Below are 13,763 nucleotides of genomic sequence, written 5' to 3'. Positions count from 1 at the left end.
GTTTTATAGTTTTGCATTTTACTTTTAGGTCTATGATCCATTTTGAGTTAATTTTTGTAAAGTGTGTAAATTCTGTGTCTAGATTTATTTATTTTTATGTGTGTGTTCAATTGTTCCAGCACCATTTGTTGAAAAGGCTATTCTTCCTCTATTGAGTTGTCTTTGCTGCCTTGAAGATCACTTCTATTTATTTGTGAAAATCTATTTCTGGGCTTTCTATTCTGTTTAATTGATCTATTTGTCTGTTCTTTCACCAGTACCACATTCTGTTGATTGCTGTAGCTTTACAGTAAGTCTTAAATTAGAATAATGTCAATACTCTGATTTTTTCCTTCTCTTTCAATAGTAAGTTAGCTATGTTGGATCTTTTCCCTCTCCATATAAACTGGATCAGTAGTCAATAACCATAAAATAACTTGCTGGGATTTTCATTGGTATTGTATTGAATCTTTAAGCCAAATTGAGAAGAACTGACATCCTGACAATATTGAGTCTCCTTATCCATGAACATGGAACATCTTTTCATTTATTTAATTCTTCATTGATGTCTTTCATCAGAGCTTTGTAGATTTTCTTAGATAGGAATTGTACATATTTTGTTAGATTTATATGTAAATATTTCATTTTTGTGTGCTAATATAAATAGTATTGTGTTAATTTCACTTACACTTGCTCATTACTTGCATATAGGAATTATTGACTTTGGCATATTAACCCATATCTTGCAAACTTGCTATAATCACTTGTTAGTCCCAGGAGATTTTTGTTGATTCTTTCAGGTTTTTTGTTGATTCAGGTTTTTTGTTGTTTCTTTCTACATAGATGATTATGTCTTCTGACAACACAGATAGTTTTATTTCTTCCTTCCCAGTTTATATACATTTTGTTCCCTTTTCTTGTCTTATTGCATTAGCTAGGACTTCTAGTACAATGTTGAAAAGTAGTGGTGAGAGGGGACTTCCTTGCCTTGTTCCTAATCTTAGCAGGAAAACTTGTAGTTTCTCACCATTAAGTATGATGTTAGCTGTAGGGTTTTTGTACATGTTCTTTATCAAGTTGAGGAAGTGCCCCTTTATTCCTAGTTTCTGAGACTTTTTAGCATGAATGAGTGTTGGTCTTTGACAGATGCTTTTTCTGCACCTATTGATATAATCATACGGTTTTTCATTATTTGCCTGTTAATGTGAAGATTTACCTTAATTCATTATTGAATGTTGAACCAGTCTTGCATGCCTAGGATAAATTCCACATGATTGTGGTGTATAATTCTTTTTATACATTGTTGGATTTGATTTGCTAATATTTTTCTGAGGATTTTTATATTCCTGAGAGATATTGGCCTGTAGTTTTCTTTTCTCCTCTAATGTCTGTGTAGTTTTTATATTAGCATAATGCTGGCCTCATAGATGGGTTAGGAAGTATTCCCTTAGTTTCTATCTTCTGGAATAGATTATAGAGAATTGATATAATTTCATCCTTAAATGTTTGGTAGAATTCACTAATAACCTATCTGGGCCTGTCACTTTCTATTTTGGAAGGTTATTAATTATTCATTCAATTTTTTATTGATAGAGGCCTATTCAGATTGTCTGTTTCTTCTCGTGTGAGTTTTGGCAGATTATGTCTTTCAAGGAACTGGACCATTTTATCTAGGTTATCAAATTTGTGGACTTAAAGTTGTTCTTAATATTACTTTCAATTTTATTTTCAATGTCCATGGGATTTATAGTGAAATAAAAATTGCGACTATACAATGGAGAAACCTGGCAAACTCTACCTGAGCCAAGTGATCAAGGTTAACTTTATCAGTTACAAGTCAAGTTTATAGAATATACCCCGGATATGTTGTATTGAGAATGTCACTTCATGTCTGTGGTCTTCCTCCCCAAAATCCATAAGCTCAGTCTAACCATGAGAAAAACATCAAACAAACACAATTGAGGTGCATTCTAAAAATTACTTGAACAGTATTACTCTACCCTGTCAAGGTTATCAAAAACAAGGAAAGTCTGAGAAACTGTCACAGCAATGGAATACTATTCAGCCTTTAAAAAGAAGGAAATACTGCCATTTGTGACAACATGGATGAATATGAGGGCATTATGATAAGTGAAATAAGCCAGACACAAATACAGCATGATCTCACTTGTATGTGGAATCTAAAAAAAGTCAAACTCATAAAAGCAGAGAGTAGAATGGTGATTGTCAGGGACTGGGCAGTGGGAGAAATGGGGAGATGTTAGTCAAAGGGTATAAAAGTTCAGTTATGCAGGATGAATAATTTCTGGAGACCTAATGAACAGCATGGTGACTGTAGTTAATAATACTGTATTAGATACTTGAAACTTGCTAAGATAGTTGATCTTAAGTGTTCTTACCACACACATACAAAATTGGAACTATGTGATATGATGGATATGTTAATTAGCTTGATTGTGATAATCATTTCACAATGTATACATGTATCAAAATATCATTTTGTAAGCCTTAAATATATACAATTCTTATTTGTCAAGTATATCTCAGCAAGGCTGGAAAAAAGAAAATTAATAACGGTTACCCCCCCCCCTCAATAAAGAAGAGCCTAGGGAGACATGATGACTAAATGTAATGTAGTGTCTTAGATGAAGTCTTGGAACAGAAAAAGAACATTCGATAAAAATTGAACAAATATGAATAAAGTATGGACTTTAGTTAATGTGTCAGTGTTGCTTCATAATTTCTGACAAATGTACCATAGTAATGGAAGATGTTAACAACTGGGGAAACTGATTTCTGGAAATCTGAAATTGTTTTAAAATAAAATTTCATTAAAAAAAGACTAACCACACTGTTAGTCAGGATGTGGAAGAGCTGGCATTCTTATACACTGCTGTGGGAATATATAATGGTACAACACTTGGAAAACAGTTTAGAAATTTCTTTTAAAACAACCCTGGGCCTATGTCTACCATTTGATCCAGCCATTCTGGTCCTAAGCATTTAGCCGAGAGAAAAGAAAGCATATGTCCAAAGGGATCAAGTATACTTCAATAAATTTTTTTTAAAAAGCTAAGGATAATTTCACTTTGTGATTATCAAAATTACTTGATTCTGAAAAAGAGAGAAAGCATATGTCCATATGAGGAATTGGGAATCATTGGGAGGCAGGGAGCATAGAAGGCTTCCTGGAGAATATGTGTATCAACTGAGTGTTGATATGAAATAAAATCCCTAAATGACTGAGATGTTAAAAATGTCGCCTTGGTTTATGTTGGTGCCAAGAACTATGCTAACTGCTATATCAGAAGCTGTATGAGTTTGCTAGGGCTGCCATTATGAAGTTATGACTTAAACAACAGAAATTTATTGTTTCACAATTCTGGAAGCTAGAAATCTGAAATTCGAAATAAATGTGTCAGCCTGGTTGATTACTGCTGAGGACTATATGGGAAAGACTGGTTCCAGGCCTCTCTCCTTGGCTTGTAAATTCATCACCTGGATCTCTGGCTTCATTCTCCCTTTGTGTTTGTCTATTTCTTTACATGGTGTTCTTTTATAAGGACACCAGTTGTATTGGATTAGGAACTAAGTACCTCTGCAATGACCCAGTTTCCAAATAAGATCATATTCTGAGGCAGTGGATGTTAGGATTTCAACATATGAATTTTGAGGGGACAAAATTAAACCCATAACAGATGACAGAAATGGAGCAGAGTTCTGGATCTCCGAAACCTCAGATTTCTTGTACAAATTAAATGGCATCTAATACACAGAAGCTGTTCGTATGGTGTCTTGGAAAGATAGCATCTACTATACCAATACCAGTTTGGAACATGAATTTTCTCCTTACAGTATATTTACAAAATATTTGTTAAATCAGAACCTCTTCAGGGGGTCCTACCATATTTCAGGCAGTTTCAGGTGCTAGACACGAAAGCATAATGAAACATGGTTCCTATCTTGAAGGGTCTCACAGTCTAATGAGGAAGTCAGAAATATACTTTTAAAAGTAAAACCAAAGGTTGTAGTTGTTGAATTCAATATCTGTATTTGTACAGTAGCAGGACTAAGACCATGGGAAGTAAAATAGAAAATCAGTGTCGAAATGTATAGGAAGAAAATAAAAGCAGTTGTGTCCTCTAGATTGTAAGAGAGCTCACCTGGATGTGACGATTCCATTGTGTATTCATTTCACACTTTTGAGTCTTACTATGTGAGCTTGAAGGAAAACCATGCTTTTCACCTAAAAAATCCAATTAACATATTTGTATTTGTTCAACAGTTCATCCATATAGACATAATTTATTAAGGGCCTCATATGTGTGCTTAATAGCATTGTATTTGGGAAACCTTCAGTGAACGTTCAATTTAATTTGAAGATAAGGCCAGCTCTGAGACAGAATGTAATGGGGAAGCTGGAGTCTTTCACAAATCTACAATGTCAGGATACCAGAAGTCCCATTCTAGAAGTTTTAGAAGTTTAGAGATACAATGGAGAGTGAAAATGAAACTGAATTCTAGCATATCAGCTATTCACTAATTTTTCATGTACATTCTCAAGTGATGAAATATTAAATACAATAATAGTGATCTGTCATTCCCTGACCACTTGTGAGAATCTAGACTGGGACTCTGCCATGCTCTGGGGAATACACATGGCAGGTCTTATCCCTTAGAAACCGTACCATCTGTAACACAGACAAGCAGACAGATAATTGCAGGATTACTATTGGAAGAGCATGACTGAACCCTAGGACCACACAAGAGGATATCTTATCAAAAGTTGTCAGGAAAGACTTCTTAGATACTGTGGTATTTAATAATGAAACAGATCTGATTATCCCCATTTTACAGATGAGGAATCTGAGGATAAGAAAAGTTGTTGGCCAAGTTCACACACCTGGTAAATCTGTGGAGCCAGTTTTCACTCTTGGTCTGTTTAACTCTAAACCACTATGTGCTTTAAATGGTAGCCACCAAGTAGAAGTCCTATGAATTTTTTGTCTTAGAAATTACTAAAACTGCTAAGTCTAGAGTAGTTTTGGATCAGGAGGCATCTTCCAGGGAGAGATTACTGTAAATGTCTCTGTATTTTCCTGGTGTCTCACCACAGGGTAATTGGCTTGAACAAGCTGTGAGTATTGCAGGACTCTGAAGCAGGCCTTTCACTTTGCCTTTTCTAGTTAACAGCTGTTTCTGTGGAACTGCTCCCTCTTAGGATTAGACATGACTTCTTTTTTAAAATTGAAGTATTGTTGATTTACAGTATTAGTTTCAGGTATACAGCATAGTGATTCAGTATTTTTACAGATTATACTTCATTAAAAGTTATTACAAGATGATGGCTATAATTCCCTGTGCTGTACAATATATCCTTTTTGCTCATTTATTTTGTGCATAGTAGTTTGTATCTCTTAATCCCTACCCCTATCTTGCCCCCTCCCCTTCCCTCTCCCCACTGGTAACCAGTAGTTTGTTTTCTATATCTGTGAGTCTGTTTCTGTTCTGCTGTATAATTCGTTTATTTTATTTTTTTGATTCCACATATAAGTGATATCATGTAGTATTTGTCTTTCTGCCTGACTTATTTTACTAAGCATAATATTCTCTAGGTCCATCCACGTTGCTTCAAATGGCAGAATTTCATTATTTTTATGGCTGAGTAATATTCCATTGTATATGTGATATATATATCACATATTCTTTATTCATTTGTCTGTTGATGGGCACTTGGGTTGCTTCCATATCTTGGCTATTGTAAATAATGCTGGTATGAACATTGGGGTGCATGTATTTTTTCGAATTAGTGTTTTTGTTTTTTTTGAATATATACCCAGGAGTGGAATTGCTGGATCATATGGTGGTTCTTATTTTAGTTTTTTGAGGAGCTTCCATACTTTTTTCCATAGTCCTTGACACAATAGAACAGTTGGACTTATCTACAGATATCTACAGGACAGTACATCCAAAAACAGTAGAATATACAGTCTTTTCAAGTGCATGGAACATTCTCCAGGATAGATTACATACTAGGCCACAAAACAAGTCTCAACAAATTTAAGTGGGCACTACTTTAAGTGACAAGGACAGAAGTTGTATATCCAGTTTCCAAGCCCTTTCACTGGATAAGACACCTGTCTTCCCCAGAAGGAAACTTTAATGTTGCTGTTTTCTTCCAAGATGCCTACTTCTTCCTGATCTCACAAAAAATGTGAGGAAAAAAAAAAGCACATCTGTGGTTTCCATACAAATTTGATAGGGTGTCTTAGTGCAATATATAATATGCAAATATCTTTTAAACTTTCTATTTTGAAATAACTGCTGACTCACAGGAAGTTCAGAAATGGTACATAGATTCCTATGTGCCCTTCAACCAACTTCCCACAATGGAGACATCTTATATTTAGAGTACAGTATCACAACTAGGAAATTGACATCGGCAGAATATCATTAACTAGACTTTTACAAAACACTCAATTTCACTATTTTTTGCAGGCATTAAAAATTGTGTATGTATAGCTTTATACAGTTTTATCCCATGTTTAGATTCATGAAATCATCACCACAGTCATGATACAGAATTATTTCATCATTGCAAAGGAAGTTCCTCATATTGCCTCTCATTTAGCAACAACTCTCCCCCATCTCCGTTCCCTGGCAACCACTAATCTGTTCTCCATCTTTATAGCTTTGTCATTTTGAGAATGTTATATAAATAGAATCATACAGTACGTAACCTTTAGAGTATTTTTTTCATTGAATGTAATGTCTATGACATACAGGACGTTGCATTTATCGATAATTCAATTATTTCTTTTTGCTAAATAGTATTCAGTTGTAGGGACGCACTAGAATTTGTTTAACTACTGAAAGATATTTAGGTTGTTTCCAGTATTTTTGTTGTTATGAATAAAGCTGCTATGAACATTCACATGAAGATTTTTGTGTAAAGATAAGTTTTCATTTCTCTGGAATAAATACTCAAGAGTGTGATTGCTGGGTTGTATGGTAAGTACAGGTATAGTTCTATAAGAAAATGCCAAATTACTTTCCAGAGTAGTTGTACCATTTTACATTACCACTAACAATGTATGAAAGATCTAGTTTCCTAATTCTCACTAGCATTTGGTATTGTCACTATATTTTATTTTAGCCAGTCTGCTATCTGTGTAGTGATATTACATTGTGGCATTAATTGGCAATTCCCTGATGGCTAAAAATGTTGAACATCTTTTCATGTGCTTACTTTCCATCCATATGACTGACTTCAGTAAAATGTCAGTTCATGTCTTTTACTTCTTTTCTAACTGAATATTGTTTTACTGTTAAGTTTTGTGACTTCATTATATATTGTAAATATAAGATCATGTTTGATATGTAATTTGCATAATGTTTTCTCCCAGTCTGTAGCTTGTCTTTTCATCATCTTAACAGTGTTTAGCAGCACAAATGTTTTTGATTTTAATTTTGATAAAATCCAATTTATGTTTTTTTTAATGGATCATGTTATTGTGTCATGTCTAAGGACTTTTCATCTATCCCCAGGTCATCAAGATTTTTCTCCTGTTTTTTTTCCTTAAATTTTTAAAAGTTTACTCTTGACATTTAAATCCACTATCCATCATGCATTTGACTTTTGTACATGATGTGAGTTTTAGGTTCTTTTTTTTTTCCTATAGATGTCTAATTGTACCAGTACAATTTTTTAAAGAGGTATCATTCTTCCACTGAATTGCTTTTGCCCTTTGTCCAAAATCAGTTTGGCATATTTGTGTGAATCTATTTCTGTGTTCTCTATTCTGCTCAGTTTACATGTGTGCCTATTTCTCTGCAATACCACATTGTCTTCATTATTGTAGCTATATAGTGAGTCTTAACATTAGCAGAGTGATTTCTCCCACTTTATTTTTCTTTCTCAGAATCGTTTTAGTTATTCGAGTTTATTTGTCTTTCCATAGTAAGTCCCCTACATATGAATGAGCTCTGTTCCAAGAACGTGTTTGTAAGTCCAACAAAGTTAGCCTGGGTACCCAACTAACACAATTGGCTATATAGTACTGTACTGTAATAGGTTTAAAATACTTTTCATACAAATAATACATAAAAAACAAACACAAAGGGGCTTCCCTGGTAGTGTGGTGGTTAAGAATCCACCTGCCAATGCAGGAGACACAGGTTCGATCCCTGGTCCGGGAAGATCCCACGTGCCACGGAGCTACTAAGCCCGTGCACCACAACTACTGAGCCTATGCTCTGGAGCCCATGAGCCACAGCTACTGAGCCCGCGAGCCACAACTACGGAAGCCCATGTGCCGAGAGCCTGTGCTCTGCAACAAGAGAAGCCACCACAGTGAGAAGCCCGTGCACTACAACGAAGAGCAGCCCCCACTCGCCACAACCAGAGAAAAGCCCACGTGCAGCAATGAAGACCCAATGCAGCCAAAAAAAAAACACCCACAAAAATTAAAGAAAACGTTTTTAATCTTACAGTACAGCACCTTGAAAAGTACAGTAGTACAGTACAACAGCTGGCATACAGGGACTGGCATCAAGTGAACAGGAAAGAAGAGTTACTGACTGGAGGAGGGAGAGGAGGTGGGAGATGGTAAAGCTGAAGGATCGTTAGCAGTACGAGATGGAAGGCAAGCTGCAATTTCACTCATGCCTGACGGTGATGGCACAGATTCTGGTTCCTTGCTGGATTCAATTCTACTTCAATTCTATCTTGAATACCCTCTTGAAAAAAGGATCCAGTGATGTCTGGGTAGTAGCTCTTTTTTCTCATCATAGATGACACAGTAGCAATGGGTTGCATTCTGAATGGCTGCTGCAACCATCATGTACCGTTCTATGTTCAGGTCCTGTGCCTCAAAAACTAACAGTGCGTCCTCAAATAAAGAGAATCCCCTTGCCATTTCCTGTGTCATGAATATCTTTGGTTCTTCAGTTACTTCTTCCTCATATCTCTCTTTATCCTTTCTCTGGGTGTCCAACTCCATCAAGTCTTCATTAGTAAGCTCCTCGTGTTGCACAGCAACGGTATTGTACAGTAAAGTACACAAAAGCACAACCACTTGTAGAGGATGCATGCACATGACAGTGTATACCAGACATGCGAACTAACTTACATGATTCAACATGTGAAGGTATGTTCACATCTTTGAAAGTTTTCAGTTTGAAGGTTTGTATGTAGGGGACTTACTGTATAAATTTTAGTACTAACTTGTCTGTATCTATAAATAATCTTGCTGGAATTTTTGATGAGAATTGTGTTAAACCTATAGATCAATGTGAGAAAATTGACATATTTTCTGTTTTCATTCTTCCAGTCCATGGAAATGTTATGTATCTTCATTTATTTAGTCCTTGTTTTATTTATTTAATCAGCATTTTAATTGGCTGCAGTCATAGATGGTGAAATTGCCCCTGACAGTGTTTCATCCATTGATCTTCACAGACATCTTACCAGCTATGTGGTTTGGAATAGATCAAGGGAGACATGGAAGGGATCTCCATTGACATCAGAAGCTGTGATATCAGGACCTCTTGCTCATCTTCATGTAAGAGATCAACGTACAGATGCTTTACAAGTCTTACTATTAAAATTACACCTAGTATTTCTTTTTTAGGAGTGATTGTAAATGGTATTTAGTTTTTGTTTCCACATATTCTTTGCTAATATAGAGAAATAAGGTTGGTTTTTGGCTGATGATCTTGTAGCCTGTAACGTTGCTGAATTCTCTTATTAGTTCTAGAAGTTTTCTGTGTTTTTTTTTTTTTTGTAGACTCCTTGGGGCTTTGTACATAGACAACAATGTTATCTGCCATTAAGGATAATTTAATTTTTCCTTTCCAATCTATATCCCTTTTATTTCCTTTTCTGGCCTTATTGTGTCAGTACTTGCTAAGACATCCAGTAATATGTTGAATAAGAGTGGTGGGACTGGACATACATTCCATGTTTCTAATCTTAAAGAAAAAGCATTCACTCTTTACCACTAAGTATGATCTTAGCTCTAGGGTGTTTATAGATGTTCTTTTTCAAGTTAAGGAAGTCCCCCTCTCTTCCTAATTTGCTGAGAGTCTTTTTTTTTTAATCCTGCTTGGGTGTTGAATTTTTTCAAATGCTTTTTCTTTATCAATTGATATGATTTTTCTTCTTTAACCTATTGTTACAGTTCTTATTTTAAAATATTGAACCAGCCTTGTATTCTTGGAATAAACCCCACTTGGTCATTGTATATAATTATTTTGATATATTACTAAATAAATTTTGCTAGTATTTTTTAGGGTTTTTACTTTTATGCTCATGAGAGATATTGGGTTTTAGTTTTCTTTTGTTGTACTGTCTTTATCTGTTTTTGGAATAACACAGGTCTCATAAAAGTAGTTGGGAATTGTACTCCTATATTGTGGAAGAGATTTGCAGAATTGGTGTTAATTCTTCTTTAAAATTTTGGTAGAATTCTCTAGTGAAAACCTTCTGGGTCTAGATGATTTTTTGAAGCTTTTAAATTACAGATTCAATTTATCTTACAGATATAGGACTCAATGTTATCTGTTTCATATGGGGTGAGTTATGGTAATATGTGTTTTTTAAAGGAATTGTTCCAGACTTGTGGTTGCCAAAGGGGAGTGGAGGGGGGAGGGAAGGACTGGGAGTTTGGGATTAGCAAATGAGAACTATAATATACATGATGGATAAACAAGGTCCTACTGTATAGCACAGGGAACCGTATTTGATATCCTGTGACAAACCATAAGGGGAAAGAATATTTAAAAAAAGAATGTCTATATATAACTGAGTCACTTTGCTGTACAGCAGAGATTGGCACAACATTGTAAATCAACTATACTTCACTAAAAAAATAAATTAAAAAAGGAATTGTTCTATTTTATTTACATTGTCAAATTTGTGTTTGTACAACTGTTTATAATCATCCCTAGGTATCCTTTTAAAGGATCTATAATTATATTCCCCAGTTCAAACTTGATATTAGTAATTTTTGTTTTCTTTCATGTTATTTTTTGTCAAACTCATTAAAGGTTTGTCAATTTTATTGCTATTTTCAAAGAAAGAGCTTTTGGCTTTATTGATAATAGGTTTTCAATTTTATTGATGCCTAGTTTTATCTTAATTATTTCCTTTCTTCTGATTGCTTGGGATTCATTTTACACTGCTATGTTTTACCTCATTCAACTAGTTGGGGTAGGGTAGTTAAGCTCCCCTCTTGGCCTTCCTGACATCAGTCGAGATAATTTTACCATTGGTGCTGGCGTGGAGTAGGGCAGGTATTGTCAAAAGTTTTCTGTTTTGCTAGGTTGCCCTATTCCAATACCTTTGGCTAAAGGGTTTATTTAAACATCTTCTTGTTTGTATGTTTTTATTTTTTAAATTTTTTTACATCTTTATTGGAGTATAATTGCTTTCCAATGTTGTGTTAGTTTCTGCTATATAACAAAGTGAATCAGCTATATGTATACATATATCCCCATACCCTCTCCCTCTTGAGCCTCCCTGTCACCTTCCCTATCCCACCTCTCTAGGTGGTCAGAAAGCACCAAGCTGATCTCCCTGCGCTATGCAGCTGCTTCGCACTAGCTATCTATTTTGGTAGTTTGGTAGTTTGGTAGTATATATATGTCAATGCTACTCTCTCTCTTCATCCCAGCTTACCCTTCCCCCTCCCCGTGTCCTCAAGTCTATTCTCCATGTCTGCGTCTTTATTCCTGTCCTGCCCCTAGGTTCATCAGAACCATTTTTTTTGGTTTCATATATATGTGTTAGCATATGGTATTTGTTTTTCTCTTTCTGACTTACTTCACTGTGTATGACAGACTCTGGGTCCATCCACCTCACTACAAATAACTCAATTTTGTTTCTTTTTATGGCTGAGTAATATTCCATTGTATATATGTGCCACATCTTTTTTATCCATTCATCTGTCAGTGGACACTTAGGTTGCTTCCATGTCCTGGCTATTGTAAATAGTGCTGCAATGAACATTGTGGTACATGTCTCTTTTTGAATTATGGTTTTCTCAGGGTATACGCCCAGTAGTGGGATTACTGGGTCATATGGTAGTTCTATTTTTAGTTTTTTGAGGAACCTCTATACTGTTCTGCAAAGTGGCTGTATCAATGTACATTCCCACCAACAGGGCAGGAGGGTTCCCTTTTCCCCATACCCTCTCCAGCATTTATTTTTTTGTAGATTTTTAATGATGGCCATTCTGACCAGTGTGAGGTGATACCACATTGTAGTTTTGATTTGCATTTCTCTAATGATTAGTGATGTTGGGTTTCATGGGTTTGTTGGCAATCTGTATGTCTTCTTTGGAGAAATGTCTGTTTAGGTCTTCCTCCCATTTTTGGATTGGGTTGTTTGTTTTTTTGATATTGAGCTGCATGACTTGCTTATATATTTTGGAGATTAATCCTTTGTCAGTTGCTTCATTTGCAAATATTTTCTCCCATTCTGAGGGTTGTCTTTTCGTCTTGTTTATGGTTTCCTTTGCTGTGCAAGAGCTTTTAAGTTTCATTAGGTCCCATTTGTTTATTTTTGTTTTTATTTCCATTTCTCTAGGAGGTGGGTCAAAAAGGATCTTGCTGTGATTTATGTCAAAGAGTGTTCTGCCTATGTTTTCCTATATTTAGGTCTTTAATCCATTTTGAGTTTATTTTTGTGTATGGTGTTAGGAAGTGTTCTAATTTCATTCTTTTACATGTAGCTGTCCAGTTTTCCCAGCACCACTTATTGAAGAGGCTGTCTTTTCTCCATTGTATATTCTTGCCTCCTTTGTCAAAGATAAGGTGACCATATGTGCGTGGATTTATCTCTGGGCTTTCTATCCTGTTCCATTGATCTATATTTCCATTTTTGTGCCAGTACCATACTGTCTTGATTACCGTAGCATTGTAATGTAGTCTGAAGTTAGGGAGCCTGATTCCTCCAGCTCTGTTTTTCTTTCTCAAGTGTACCTTGGCTATTCGGGATCTTTTGTGTTTCCATACAAATTGTAAAATTGTTTGTTCTAGTTCTGTGAAAAATACCATTGGTAGTTTGATAGGGATTGTATTGAATTTGTAGATTGCTTTGGGTATAGTCATTTTCACAATGTTCATTCTTCCAATCCAAGAACATGGTATATCTCTCCATCTATTTGTATCATCTTTAATTTCTTTCATCAGTGTCTTATAGTTTTCTACATACAGGTCTTTTGTCTCTTTAGGTAGGTTTATTCCTGTGTATTTTATTCTTTTTGTTGCAATGGTAAATTTTATCGAACATTTAGAGAAGACCTAACACCTATATTTAAATATAGCCATTAATAACTATATAAGTTTTAAAAATACAAGTATTTAAATTTATCATGTACTTGTTTTTAAATATGTAAAACAATGTCTATGGCAAAGACTCAATGCATGTTCTATGTGTATCTTAGCAGATATTGATAGTTGGATGAAGAGTTGCCACTTGGATAGATAAGTAAGTTGTCCCCAGTGGTAGTAAAATACATACTTAGTGGACAGCCTGAGGAGGGGAGGTTTTGGAAGATGTTGGTTTCTGTTAACATGAACTTTTCAGTACTTGTCATGGAGTCAGATGAGGGCAGACTAATATTTCTTGTCTGTCCAGGCTCTCAGACTGTGACCTTAGGCAAGTTATTTGAATTTCTTGTAGCTGGATGTTGTTACCTATAAAATGTAGCCAATAATAGTACCTACCATATAAGGATTATTCTGAGTAGTTAAAGTGCTTAAAATAGTGCATGAACATG

The 13,763-nt window shown here is 35.2% G+C and overlaps 1 long non-coding RNA gene across 4 annotated transcripts in view; it reads left to right on the top strand.

The window, feature by feature from the left end:
* Positions 1–13,763, top strand: part of LOC307180474 — a 161,660-nt gene that overhangs the window by 23,303 nt on the left and 124,594 nt on the right. For 3 of the 4 annotated variants that reach the window (XR_013825742.1, XR_013825743.1, XR_013825744.1), the window contains one exon: positions 9,440–9,542. This is a non-coding gene — a long non-coding RNA (uncharacterized lncRNA). Of the gene's footprint in view, positions 1–9,439; positions 10,205–13,763 lie in introns of those variants that run through there. The other variant, XR_013825745.1, reaches the window with a different exon arrangement.

Source organism: Stenella coeruleoalba (genome assembly GCF_951394435.1).
Source record: "Stenella coeruleoalba genome assembly, chromosome: X".
Classification (NCBI taxonomy): domain Eukaryota; kingdom Metazoa; phylum Chordata; class Mammalia; order Artiodactyla; family Delphinidae; genus Stenella; species Stenella coeruleoalba.
The sequence above is the reverse complement of the archived record's forward strand: the minus strand, read 5'-3'. Positions and strand labels throughout refer to the sequence as shown.